Here is a 14,187-nt window from a genome sequence, read left to right as displayed (position 1 = left end):
TAATCAACTATATGATTATAACTCAGATTGAGTATCGCTAAATACTCTAGGTTGCTCTTACGTTAATAAGAAAAATACAACGATAAATACTAATCTCACGTTATGCGAGTGAGTATACTATCCTTGTGTATTTAATATCCAATAACGATTTTTCTTCGAGTAATTGACAAATTTGATGCGTGATTTTTGTATAAGCAAATATGAAAATAAGAATTAAAGCTCAAATGATTTTTGCTTAAAATATTTTCTCTCTTTGAAATTCGTAGATGTGTGTGTCAACAATTAATGTTGAATGAATGAGAGTATTTATAGTAGAGTAAATTAGGGTTTGGAATATTCTGGAACTAGGGCATAGGAATGTTCTGGAAATATAAAACTTGAAGAACAAGAAAGAAACAAAGGAAGGAGTTTGGCTTCCCTAGGGATTCGGCCACCCTAGGGTTTCGGCCTCCTAGAGCTCGGCCCACCTAGGGTTCGGCCACCTAGGGTTTGGCCGGCCTCTAGGCCTCCATCGGTCCATTACTTGCTTCTTTAGCCCGCAACAAATCGAGATAGAATTTAGTTAAAGCCCTAGGTTGCATGACGATATAAATATCGTATTACAAACCAATAGTTTATTTAACTTAAATTCTAATTAATTAATTCCAATCAAATAAATACTCTCTTATTTTTATAAACCATTAAAAATATATTTTTCAAAAATTAACGCATCATTTTTGTCTAGCAATGAAGTTATGTCTATTAGGTCATAACTTCATTAACCTTTAAATCAAACAAAGTAAAACCATTACCGGATGACGACCTATACTAACTAATCTTGTAGATCTTCGCAGACACGAATCGTCTCTTCACAAGTCTCTCATCTTGAGTCTCGTGGTTGATTTCCAATCTTGATCACGCTTGAAAACATCGATCAAGTATATTTGAAGTTGTACCTCCTTGGTCCAAACTTCAAGCTTGCGTCTTGTAATTGTTCCTTTCTAAATTAAAACTTAAGCACACAATTACACGCATATGTTTATATATTAAGTGCACATAACAAATCATTACTGTCATTATCAAAACAATTAATTAGGACTAAAGGTCCAACACACACTATTTTTCCCATTTCATTCTCCAAGTCACTCTCTCAATACCTCTTTTTTTCACCTGTTTCTCTGAGCTTTAATTTGCTTGTTCAGAGTATATTGATTATATGTATTTTAATTAGGATTGTGATTGCAGTTGTTGTTGTCGCACGGGGACTAAGCTAGGACCAAATAGTAAGGGGCCCGCTTTATAAGCATACGAAAGACGAATGACCATATTTCGTACATTTTAGCATTGTCTATTAACATCACACAATCACACCTTCATTACTATAGTTATGATTATATTTGGTAGTGTATAGATTATAAATTGCTTTTTCCGATGTAATAACGAAGTTTCATACACGTAATTTTTTTGTTTTACGATAAGCTTTTTATTGTTGAACACTTGAACCTTTGATCAAAGATTCATAAGATGACACAAAAATTAAGTCACATAAAGTATAAGATAATATAAGGAAAGGAGTATGCACATAAGGAAAGGAGTATGCACAAAATGAAACAAATTTTACTTTATTTTGCTTGAATAGGAATTCTTTTTAATAGGACAATTTATCTAAAATTAAGAATTTTAATAAATATTATGAAAGTTAAAAAAGGGTCAATCAAGATTCAATCTCAAGACCTCCTACACCTAATCAACAACCACACAACAATTACCATCTTTGCCAACTTCATCCAATTAACTTACTACTGATATATAAATATAGATAAGTCGCTCCAAGGCTGCCCGGGCCATGGCCCATCCGGCCAGGCCTGTGTTTCGTCATTGGTCGCACCGTCAATTTAGTTGTATATGTCTTCCTTAATTTACAGATATGGTTTGGTTTGATTTACCTTCAATTATTTTAGGACAATGTCAACTTCGTGTTCTCCTTGAGCTAGTATCTCATCTTCATCACCATTCTATTTCTTTTTTGGGTTTTTCTCTCTTGTACCTCTAAAGTTTTCACTTTTCTAAGTTGTACCCTTAGATTTAACAGAATACTAACTGTACCCTAAGTTTGATTAGTTGTTCCCAAACGTGATCTAAACACTCTAAACCGTCAAATTTCTCCGTTAAGTACCAACATGGCTTTGATCTTTATTTTTTTTTTCCTTTTACACTTTCCCCCTTTTTATTCATTGTTTTTCCTTCAATTCTTCAACCTCCATTTATTCTATACATTACTCCATTTTCCAACCTTATTTATTTCATTTATTACTCCATTCTCCACCCTCCTTTTATTTCATTAATTTCCCTCAAATTTTCGTCTCACCATTCTTCATCCTCCTATTATTTTAAAATGTCTTATTCATCTAGCAATTGGAGAAGGAATATTTAATTAATGAAAAGCGTATTTATAAAGTTTAATGCTTTGTTTGAAGAATTAGCTACAAGTTTATCTCCATGTTTAATAGCAAAATCCTCAAATTAATGAAATAAAAGGAGGGTGAAGAATGAAGTAATGAATGTTATAAATGAAGGTTGAAGAATGGAGTAGAATAAATGCAGGTTGAATAAATGTAGGGAAAACAATGAAACAAAGGGGAAAAGTGTAAATGAAAAAATAAAAATAAAGATCAAAGCCATGTTGGCACTTAACGGAGAAATTTGATGGTTTAGATTGTTTAGGTCACGTTTGGGAACAGCTATAAAACTTAGGGGTATAGTTAATATTTTGTCAAATATAAGGGTACAGTTTGGAAAAGTGAAAACTTCAGGGGTACAAAAGAGAAAAACCCTTCTTTTTATGGGTCTTTTACTAAAATGACCATTTTCAATAAGTATTTCCCATACTAACCATTTTCGAATTTTAATTCCCATTTTAACCATATTTAAGGTTTTAACAATGTAATTAATTTTCACAATTGTTAAATCCTACACACAATTTACTCTACTTCCTACATATTTTGTCACCTTTTTTCCAATAATACCCTTCTTTTTAAAAAAAATTAAAAAAAATGTTCTCTCTCAAAATCTTGCAGCCAGCACTCGTCGGTCGCAACCTTTGGTGCCACCTAGACCACCGGTGACCGATGGATGCATCGGAAGTCAGATAGTCCATGGGTCTCTCTTGTGCACCATCGTGGTCTCGTTCCCAAAATCGCAACCGGCAACCTTATTGTAAATTTGAAACTCAACCATTAATAACACCAAGTCGTCCCCGTCAACATCAAAATCGAGATTTAAGCGTACCAGATATGCAAAAAACGACGTTGTAGGTCACTGATGGGTAGAGTTAGTGTGATCGGAGCGCCGATGTAACACCCCTGTACACCAAGATGCCTTACCAAGGACCATCCCGGTGTATGAAGGTGTTACCATCTCGGTTGTGCGAGGTAGTAGATCAAATAAATAATAGAAGAACATTTAATAAAATACTTTAAGTCTTTACAACATAAATCAATGTAACAAGATACAAAGTGATAATTATGATAACTGCTAAGCTCGTGCGTCAAGTACCTCTACTCCGGTAGCGTGGTGACTCGATTCCCTTCCAAGCCCGTAAGAAACAAGATCAACTGTACTTGCTAAACCAACTGCTCATTATCCCCGAATGGATCACCACAATTTTGAAAACACAACACGGGGTCAGTTACTGTATAATCAAATTAAGAGAAGTACAAAAGGCAACCAGCTGATCATCATCCCTCTCCGAACTCTCGATCTCACACAGTAACTGACCACACACCGAAGTGTGTAGCCCTGCCAGATTACCCATCGCAACAGGTAATCCTCGCCACCAGTGGGGGACCGCAGCCAATCCCCACCTAAGCCCCGCTCATCAACGAGCGATAACCCTGTTCATTAATGTGCACATCCCCTTCTATGGCGGGTTCCACAGAGGGCGAAACTAGGGCGCGAAGCCACTCCCACAAGTGACTCCACTCAACAACCATCACCACAACCACACCAACACCAACGCTCCAACAACGATCAGCAAACAATCAATCGTACACAATACAACACAATCTCAAATCAATTAAACAGGAACTGAGTAGGGAAACCCTACCTTATCGCCAATCCATGAAAGCATCCACATATAGTCAAACAAGACTCCGAGACGCATCCTACAAACGGTAACAACATCCTATTACAAAACTACCCCAGAAGTCTACTGAAATACGACAACAAAACAACGACTTACCTAGCGACGCGAACCGACAACGACAACGATGACATCCTCACTAGCATCCTTCATATGTAACCCAATCCCCTTCCATGGTTAGTGTCTAGGCTAGATGACAGTGTAGAGAAAGGTGGGTGATAGGTGAGAGAGGGATTTATTAGGGTTAGAGAGAAATGGAACCGTCGAAAATGAAATTAGACTTGCGAACATGCGTTTTATAATCACGCGTCAACAGCGACTATACTCGGTCGAGTACTCTCATACTCGGCCGAGTAAGCCATACTCGGTCGAGTGTTCTTACTACTCGGCCGAGTAGCCTCTACTAGGTCGAGTAATCAACTGTATAAGTCACTTATCCTCACTTATCCTCTCACCTATCCCCTCCTAGGGTCTTCCGTGGTCAAAGGGTCCTTAAACATAGCGGGTATTGTAGTCTTCCCCCCTTAAAAGGAACTTCGTCCTCGAAGTTCAACCCATACTTCCCAACCGCAACGACAACAACATAAGAAAGAGCCCATCGTTTCACAACAAGACACCTAAGATGCACAAGACCCCGACCACTACAAAGTGTCACAACCACCCAAGTATAGCATCCAATTCTAGCATCGGTTACAAATATTAAGTTTGTGACAACTCGCAAAATAAAAGTTAAATGAACGAAGGTACAACATAGAAGGAAAAGATGAAACATAGAAAAAGAAGATTAAGCACCACGGAAATTTAGTCAACTTGTTAGGACTTTTAGAACTTTTATATCGCGATGTTATCTACCCCTCTAAAAAGGAACTTCATCCACGAAGTTCGTTCTACCCATTCACCAAGGTCAATCGAAAGCAGGATAACAACAATTATGGAACATGTATTCTAGTACAAAGCAAACACAACACCTTCACACGTATGTAAACAACCACCTTATGAATGCCAGTTAAGGAGATGATACACACGACACACTTAGTGAACTGCACGGAGTATGAAAACGCCATTGCTCTGATTAAAAGGGACTACTACTGCTACCCGCAATCACACTACATATTACCTTTACCGTCACACTTTAGAATTTTCCATATGTCACGATCACATATACAAGGTACTTCACAATAAGGTCCGGAACATTAGCAAAGTGTTGAAGTATATACGGGACAACAGAGTTATCCACTTTAGTCTATAATGATTTCTAACAACGATGGGTGCATTATTCATGTACTCGGCCGAGTATACTAGTGTACTCGGTCGAGTAAGCGATACTCGGCCGAGTCTCCGTTATACTCGGTCGAGTTTTCGAGGTCACCAAGCAAATTTCCGACTTAGACACATAATTACCAAGGGTCATACCTGCAAGTAGCGACCTTATGGCCAGTTACAATCATCCAAAAGAAAGGAGTACGATGAAAGCACAAAAAGTATGCAACGACAAACCGAAAACAAATCCATAATCACATATCCGGACCCTCCTCCATCTCCTCACCACCACCTGTACCGGATGTACCAGCTCCTGATGTATCTGCTCCCTGAAAAGCTCCAGCTGCATAGCCTCCGCCGCCTAGCTGACTGCCAAAGTTGGCTCCCCACGGTCCCGCGAGGCAGACAAACTTGGTCTCCTCTGGTGGCCTCCAAAAGCCGGGATCAACTCCGTAACTGTAGAAGGCACCTGCGTCCACTCCGGGTCCCCTCCACCAAACGGGCTGTGCTAGCTTTGTCCCTATACCCTGGTTATAGGCCATCTCATGCATGTTCCGGAGCACCAAGGTAGTGGAGATCCGCTGAGTCAAGTCACTAACCTGCATCCTGGGGTCATGAACGGTGGGTAGGGCGAGTACTGCGGTGGGTAGAAACTCGGTGTGGAGTATGAGGGCTCAGTCTCAACCTCGTCCACCATAGACGCTCTCACTCTATGGCGCTCACGTGGTGGGGGAGGAACCTGCTGTCTCTCTGACACTGTGGTAGGCTCAAGTAGGTCTAGGAGGATGGTGGGGTCAATCAAGTAATACTGAGGCCCGAGTCTAGGTGCACCACTCCCTGGGTCATACTGAGCCAAATGGTCAATCACGGGTAAGTGCGCGGAATCAGGAAGTACCATCCACGAAGATCCTCTCACTCTCCAAGCATATGACCCATCATCCAACTTCCTAAGCCTTTTTTTTACACCAATACTTCAAGTTCATGGTAGGTACGGTCTCAAACAACTCATCCCCCGATGGAGGTGGAGCCTCAAAGTCGGTCAGTTGCTGGGCTAAACGGGTCACTATGGCCCCACATAAGATGTGACGGTTCTGAGACCGTGTCATATTGTTCAAACTAGAGCATACCACCCCCGGAGCACTATAGTAAAAAAGCTTCCCCCGATGAAGGTTAAGGTAAGACATCAACAACATGACCTCATGAGAATTCAGCTTACTCACATCATCCCTCGCGTACAGAAGGCAAGTCATCATTCTAAGAAACATGTAGAGGGATACATGCTGAACGTCATTGATCAGCATGGCACTAGCGCTAGGAGCGGGTCGGCCAGTCAAGTAGGGTAGGAAAAGGGGTGCCCCACTGTTCTTTGTTACATCACTAAGGTATCCCTCCTCCTCCGCCTTTAGGCCCAGGTGGCCGGCAAACTCGTCAAGGGTTAACTCATGGTCCTCATTCATAAGACGGAAAGAAACAGTCTTCCCTTTCACGTCATACATTAAAGAGCTTAAGAACTCCAAGGTAAGATAGGGGTAGGACTTCTTTCGTAAGTGGTAAAGCCCTTCCATTCCCAAGGTCTCAAAGATATGCACTATATCCGCCTTAACCCTATTATGGGGTTCACACACCGGGTTGGTCTCATAGTTCGACTCATCAGAGCTACAAAGGCATTACGTTGCTTGAAGTCAGAAAAGATTACCGATGGATATTCTTGCACCGGAGGAACGACGGGTTCTTGGCTAGATTGACCCGTTTCCAATTGAACATTGGCACGAGTCCGCTTCTTGGCTGGGGCCTTTGCTTTCGGCATGCTGCAAAAAGATGAATTTTAACAAGGATATTTCCAAAAATTTACTGGACTGTTTTTCAATTCATACACTTTTAAGACGAAGTTTTTAAGACGGATTTTTCTTGCAAACACAAATCATCCTATCCAAAGAAGGCATGTTTATCATCAAGTGATTCTTTAAGGAGCATCCTAAAACAATCTAAGGAACCAAACATCCAACTTAGGGCAAACCCTAGAAAAGTTTTTGTAGCATAGAAGAAGCGATTTTAATCATGAAATCGTTTTCGTGAAAGCATAGGTGATGTTTATGAGTAATAAAACCCAAAATATCAAAAGAGAAACACCAAATTCGGATTATATAGGCTAGGGATTCGAAATTTGAACAAGTTCTACCATAAATTGATAACAAATTGAAGAAATTGATTAAATACTTTACCTTGATTGAGGTTTTGAGCAAGCAAGAGTAAAAATCCACAAGCAATTACCAACAACAATCACCCATGAGTCTTGAGAGAGAAAGAGTTTTGAAGATTTATGAGGAAAAGAAGAGGATATGTGGCGGAAATAAGAAGGAAAAGATGAATTATAGGGTTTTTAGTGCAAACCGGGCTGAGTCTCGATAACCGGGTACTCAGTCGAGTATTGGGTTTACTCGGCCGAGTATGGTCTACTCGGTCGAGTATTCGGTCTGCTCGGTCGAGTATCTAGAGGTCAGTAGCACGTATAAACTGACTTCATGGGTACTCGGTCGAGTGTCACCTTACTCGGCTGAGTGTGGCCTACTCGGTCGAGTATAAACTATACTTGGTCGAGTTGAACAGAACAGGAGCGAAGTTTCAAATTATCAAACATGCAAAAAAAATAACGACGTTCGGGGTTCCATATAATCGAGCTCGTCACCGTTAGACCCTAGTTCTATCACAACAAGACACATTACGCATCATAAACGTTATTAAGTTATTTACGGGTAATCCCTGTTGCTTGCACAAAACCGTAGTAAACAATTTACATCACACTAAGGCACACAACTAACTTGACCACACAACAGGTAAGACCAAGCTATAAACCTACATCAGCACACCTCATTATGCACTCCTACACACGCAACACACTTCATTATTCCCACGGAAGTCACATACAACACATGTCATGCACGAAGCCTTTCATGCTCCATTACGAAAATTTTTGGCCACCCATTACCTTACTCAAATCATGTCATCCTTTTATCATTCATCTAACAACTCACAAACTTAACCATTTACAAGCATTAAGCACACATTACCACACAAGTTACTGCCAATAAATACATATGACACACATACTTAACGTAACTACTCCTATTATCTACCCTTTCACGGTGGCTAGCTTAAGCATGATCGGGGCCGGGATTTTGAGATGAGGGCGCCTTCTCACCCAAACCAACGTAAGGGGGCTCCCGACACACATACACCGGGTTTATTTTAAATTGACACCCGATGTTCATTGGTTCAGGTTCTAAAATCGTCGCTCTGATACCACTTTGTAACACCCCCATACACCAAGATGCCTTACCAAGGACCATCCCAGTGTATGAAGATGTTACCATCTCGGTTGCCTGAGGTACTAGATCAAATAAACAATAGAAGAACATTTATTAAAATACTTTAAGTCTTTACAACATAAATCAATGTAACAAGATATAAAATGATAATTATGATAACTACTAAGCTCGTGCGTCAAGGACCTCTACTCCGGTAGCGTAGTGACTTGATTCCCTTCCAAGCCCGTAAGAGACAAGACCAACTGTACCTGCTAAACCAACTGCTCACCATCCCCGAATGGATCACCACAGTTTTGAAAACACAACACTGGGTTAGTTATTGTATAATCAAAGTAAGACAAGCACAAAAGGCAACCAGCTGATCATCATCCACCTCCGAACTCCCGATCTCACACAGTAACCGACCACACACCGAAGTGTGTAGCCCTTCCAAATTACCCATCACAACAGGTAATCCTCGCCGCCAGTGGGGGACCGCAGCCGATCCCCACCTAAGCCCGCTCACCAACGAGCGATAAACCTGTTCATTAATGTGCACATCCCCTTCTGTGGCGGGTTCCACAGAGGGCAAAACTAGGGCGTGAAGCCACTCCCGCAAGTGACTCCACTCAACAAACATCACCACAACCACAACCACACCAACACCAATGCTCCAACAATGATCAGCAGACAATCAATCGTACACAATACAACACAATCTCAAATCAATTAAACAGGAACTAAGTAGGGAAACTCTACCTTATCGCCAATCCATGAAAAGCATCCACATATAGCCAAGCAAGACTCCGAGACACATCCAACAAACGTTAACCACATTTTATTACAAGACTACCCCAGAAGCATAGTGAAAGACGACAACAAAACAACGACTTACCTAGCGATGCGAACCGACGACAACAACGACGACATCCTCACTAGCATCCTTCATATATAACTGAAAGATCAAAGATCCTAATTAGACTCTCTAATTAAAATTAAAATTATCTCATAATTTGTTTTAGTTGATCTATGTAACATGCATGCAATATAAAAGCATATTTATATAAAAGATGAGAAAAATAATTTTCCTTACATTGAAAAATTGTAGTATTTGGGCACAACCAAGATCACCATCTTGGTTGTTCTTGAGCTATTTATCAATGGTAAGATCCTCCATAAATCCAAGCTTATAAAGAGAAAGCCTCCTCTCAAATTGCACCCAAGAACAAAACCCAAATTCCTAACAAATATTAACTAGATATTATGCTAGAAATACCCTTGATTATATGTAAAATATTACTAACATTCTTAGTAATAATTTTGTTTACTAACTATTAGTAATTTTATGTAATTTATTTTTAGAGAGATGTAAGAACTCTTTTACACTTTCTATCACATGCAACATTGTTCAAGTGTAAGCAAAAATGAACAAAAGAGTAGGTTTAAAAGGAGGGGGAGGCCGGCACATGTAGAGGGAGGTGGAGTGTATTTTTTGTCTTACTTTTATATGCCCAATAGAGCATAGATATGATAAGAACAAAAGTATTATGCGAAGTAAAATTTGTGTAAGTGGATTGATTATGACCAAAGCAACACTCAATCCCACTTACTCAATTTCCATGACCCATTTACGGGTCCATATTGGTTCTTATATTTGTCGCACAAATACGTGTAAATTTTATTTGAACATCATTTTATGTTTAAATGCTTCCCAATTAATTTTGTCTAAAACACTCCGTAAATATACGTGTACAGCTACACATATATTTTACATACCAATACTAATCAAATTAGTCAATTAGTACTAATTTAACAATTAATTGCTTAATCATTAATTCCCGTCTCAAATAATTTATTATTTAATTATCGCATGATTAAATAATAATTTCCCTGCCTCGAGTTCACAATTCGATATCTCTCTAAATTAATCGACTAACTATTAGTCAATTTATCAAGGGGGTAATTAAACTGTATCTCATACAATTAATTAGTTTTCGTGTTGGGGTTCGTTCCTTTAGGTGTGACCGAAAGGGATCAGCTGAACACCGCCGTCTCACGACAATAACGTCAAACCCTAGTTGGCCAACCGTTACCGATATACATTGATCAGCTGACTAGTATTGCCAATGAATATCTCATGCATATTCCTTAATGAGATTTAATAATATTATCACGCACTATTGTGGAGGACAAAACTCTAACAATCTCCCACTTGTCCGAGACAAGTTGTGCGATGATTATAACACAAAATTGTGGATAACTCCTTCTTCCAACATTATCCTGCTTGTACTCTACAAGGGTATGTTACCGATTCTCTTGTCCGTTTTAACAACAATCTCCCACTCAATGCAAGGTGTCTTTTAGGTCGCACTTGCATATGAACATATCATGAGTGGTTTTCTCGATCGAGAGTGTGACTGTAAGACCGGAACAATCTACCATAGATTACTTCCGAGCATGGCCACGCATTTCCCAGTCACAATTCCTCGAGTGGCCTAGAGATGTTTAAACCCAACGTGGGTGGACAATTCCTGTACGCCCTATCTATCCTTTTGCACAATACAGATCACCATGACCCAGTAGATGTCCTTTGGCCTCCTATCACGGCACAACCTAGGGAAAAAATCAAAGTCACTCGGAAACTGCACTTGCTCAGATAATAGTCTCCAGCTTAAAGAATCGACTCATAGGAATATCATAGAAGTCCCTGCCACGACCAGGCGTCTGTAATAGATCTAAGGGACTCTATAAATGTCACTGCCCGGCAAAGTGTCCCACAGTCTGCCTATGTAAATGACTAGTCATCCTTATGACCTTATGGCGCTGAACCTACCACCAATCGTCTTACAATCTAGTCACTCCGAGACGTCACCTCATTAAGTGACTAGGGGGTAATACAATATTCATCCTATTCACTTGAATTGGGGTTCAACATTGTCTCCACAACCAATTCGGATAAACAAGGTATTCATGTTTTCAGTCAAACTGAATAAATGAGTTCTTAAAGAGACTCAAACAATGAATGCGATCATGACTTACGTAAATATTAATACTCTATCCAATATTTACATAACGATCTTCAGCAATTAAGGTATATTCCTCAATCACATTGAGATGACATAACCATCATGTCTACCTTATGCCAACGGCTTTGGTTAGAGGATTAGCAACAGTTGCATCACTCTAATTTCATTGTTATTTTCCTTTGTTATATGCAATCTTTTCATCACATAGAGCCTTTCTAAGTACATGTCTAAACATGTTTTTAGACTTTGGTTCTAAAGCCAGTCAAACACTCCCACTGTTTTCACAGTCTCTCGGCAGACGATATTCGGGTAACAGAATTACTCTAGTTCCATTAAATTCCGGATATCAACTATCTCTTTTACAACATCGGATGTTGTAATGTACTTAGCTTTCGTTCATGATTTGTACGTATAACACTTATTCATACACATCCTTCATATGCCATCTTTTATGTATGACTCCTCATACATATCTGCTTTATACATGTATAACTTCTTATACATATATGTATAACTTCTTATACATATTATTCTTTATGAACATAACACTTTTACATGCTAACCATTCCTTAACGAGGCCCATAACATCTTATAAGCATAGGAATGTAATCGTGTAACCCTTTTACACGAAATTCATTACTTCCTCCAAACTACAAGAGTAAATCCTTAGTGCTTCTCAAGTACTCAAGGATGCTCTTGATAATCATCTAGTGACACTCACTAGGAAATGATTGGTAATGACTTCTCATATTCTCAACATGATAAGTCCCGACGAGAGAAGCTTTTAGCATATTTAATAGATCCTGCAGCTGAAGCACAAGAGATCATATTAATAGTTCAACAACTTGAACGAGTCAAGAATCTTATCACATAAGTCTCTTGACTATAATGCTAATATCCATGGAGATCTATCTCATTAGATCCGGATGTTTAAGATGCGCCATGCTACTCTCAAAAATTCACCCGAGAATATTTCTAGTCACTAATATGCCAAACACATATTTAGACTAAGAAATATCACCTTAGTTACATTTCTAGTCACTAATATGTCAAGCACATATTTAGACTAAGAAACTCACTTTAGCTCCCACTTAACTTCATGTATCATCATGGTACCTCGGCAACTCGAGTAATACCATTATGATTAATGACATAATTTAACTCAAGGTTCTAACTCTTTGACGTATATAAGATCACAAAAGGGATCTTTCAAGCATGCTAGGCTTCTTAGCATTGACAAGATCAACAAAATTTCTCCCAAGGAGAAAGTTTTGTTATTATTTTGCCGAATCTCATCCTCATGAGAGGCTATATTGCTAAGAACATACGAATTGATAAAGGCATTTGGGTTGTCACAAACTCTCTGTAACGAACTCAAAATTGAAACATCTTATGTAACCTTTATAACAAGATCAAGGTAACCTAATTTGGTGCAAAGTATTCGCCCCAAATCAAGTCTCGAAACATCTCATGTTTCCTTCCTTATCACATCTTGTGGAAGAAGACCAATTCGATTTGCATGGTGACACGCCATCACATAGAGTTCATACTATAGAAAAGCCTTTGATGAGGGTTGATGATTCGTTACTTTCAAAAAGTAACGCAATATTATCGAAAAATTATCTCCTTATAACCACTGAGCCACAATAAAGAACGTCTTCTTGCATTGTACTCAGTTTGTGGGTCTTGGACTTCCGTAAGTTCAAAATTTCTCCCATTCTGTCTTCCAGAAAATGAAAATCTTTCTAGAAAGACAGCATTACGAGCCACAAACTCTTTGTTCTCGTTTTGGAGGAGTAAAAACCAAGTGGTTCAATTTTGGATAACCCTTAAAAATACATAAATTTGTTCTGAACATAAACATTTATGGTCCCAAATGTATAAAAATGACAAGTTAGGGACCCTCCCTATCTATATCTCATATGGAGTCATTTAGGCTTTTATAGTCGGATTTTAAACTTTTAGTGAGAAAATAGCTTACAAAATTGCGAAAAACTTCAAACTATATCTCATAAAGTTCGGTTTATCTTCTTGACTACACCATACTCTATGGCTCACAATCTTCTTAGTGATAATCAAGGTCATTACTTGATATTACCCATTTGATCTTCAAAGTCATTACTTTGAAATTTCCGATCAAGATTTTTGAACTTGTCGTACTTTGGTTTACTACTTCATTTTGAAAATATTCCACGTTTCAAAAATCACTTTTATGTCTTATTAAATAGATACGAGGTTTTCATATCTACTTAACATTACGGTAAAAGTAATGAAGTATGTGTATAACCAACTATTGGCCTTACACATCCGTATGTATATGGTCAATTACCTCACTATTGTGTTTCTTTTCTGCAAAAGAAAACATAATACATGCACACATACCATAAGATTCTCAATCAAATGGTTGTTCAATGTGCTTTTCGTTTACTCGTTTTAAACGAATTTACTTCAGGTTTGATCAATTGGGTTCACCGGA

Source organism: Silene latifolia, chromosome Y (genome assembly GCF_048544455.1).
Source record: "Silene latifolia isolate original U9 population chromosome Y, ASM4854445v1, whole genome shotgun sequence".
Lineage (NCBI taxonomy): Eukaryota > Viridiplantae > Streptophyta > Magnoliopsida > Caryophyllales > Caryophyllaceae > Silene > Silene latifolia.
The sequence above is the reverse complement of the archived record's forward strand: the minus strand, read 5'-3'. Positions refer to the sequence as shown.